This window comes from Penaeus monodon, chromosome 31 (assembly GCF_015228065.2).
Source record: "Penaeus monodon isolate SGIC_2016 chromosome 31, NSTDA_Pmon_1, whole genome shotgun sequence".
Lineage (NCBI taxonomy): Eukaryota > Metazoa > Arthropoda > Malacostraca > Decapoda > Penaeidae > Penaeus > Penaeus monodon.
This window is the reverse complement of record NC_051416.1, coordinates 89,115-90,184: the sequence shown is the minus strand read 5'-3', so window position 1 is coordinate 90,184 and position 1,070 is coordinate 89,115.

Genomic DNA, 1,070 nt, shown 5'->3' with positions numbered 1-1,070 from the left:
GCTCCAAGATACAATCTGACAGATGGGAATAAAAATAACCTTTTCATGAGGATGGTTCATACTTCATCATGTAAAGGGGAACAGCCGCCCACCAGATGAGTTTACCATTTTTAAAACTTTACCCATAAACCTATGTATGCTGATCACCTGCCATGAAAGTGTAAAGTAGGACAGAAGTCTATTGACAGTAGCAGGTACTTTGTGGTGTATTGTGACTAAACATATATTTGCAATATATGCATAACCTTGTATGCTGATTTTGGAATAATTAATAAATATGATACTTAGTGTACAGGATTAATAAGAAAGAATTCATGCACTCCGTGTCATAATCTTTGTAACCACAATCTCATTTTTCAATCGTTCAATACCAATTTCCTTTGCTTACAAACCCTGCGAAGGGTCAATTCTCATTGAGTAATAAAAAAGAGGACAGTAAAAAAGTAAAGAATAATTAGACAATTAAACAGTTGAGATGCAAAGCTGTGTAAGAATGACGACTAAGAAAGTGGTGGAATTGAAAGATAAAATCAGGTAATGATTTTTCTCATTGCACCATGCATAAATACAATAGCAAGGAACTAGTAGGGCTGCTCTGCCAGTTTCTAGGAACTACAGCGGAATTTCTTAATCCTACTTTAATTAAAACTTGCAAAATGCAGCTACTGCATCTTATTGCAACGCCCACTATAGTGGCTATTGTATATCGTGCATGTACTAAATGATGCGGGGCGTCATTGGAGACAAAGAGGCTTCCATATCCGGTTATGATAACCCCCTCCTCCTATCACTCTAGAATCACACATGAAGGAGTGTAAGTACTTTAACAATAGTGCCCACTCCACTTGGTTAAAAAATCTAGGGTTGCAGCTTTCAAGCTAAGACCCCACCTTTCTGCCTTACCCATTGCAATAAAAAAAATAAAATAGATCCTGGGTTTCTTTTTTATATTTTTGAGGTTCATTATTACTGAAACCATTTCAAAGAATATATTTCTACTAAAAAAAATTAATACAAAGTATGCACAGGACAGACACAGGTTCAAAAAAATGGAACAGAGATAAAGGGCC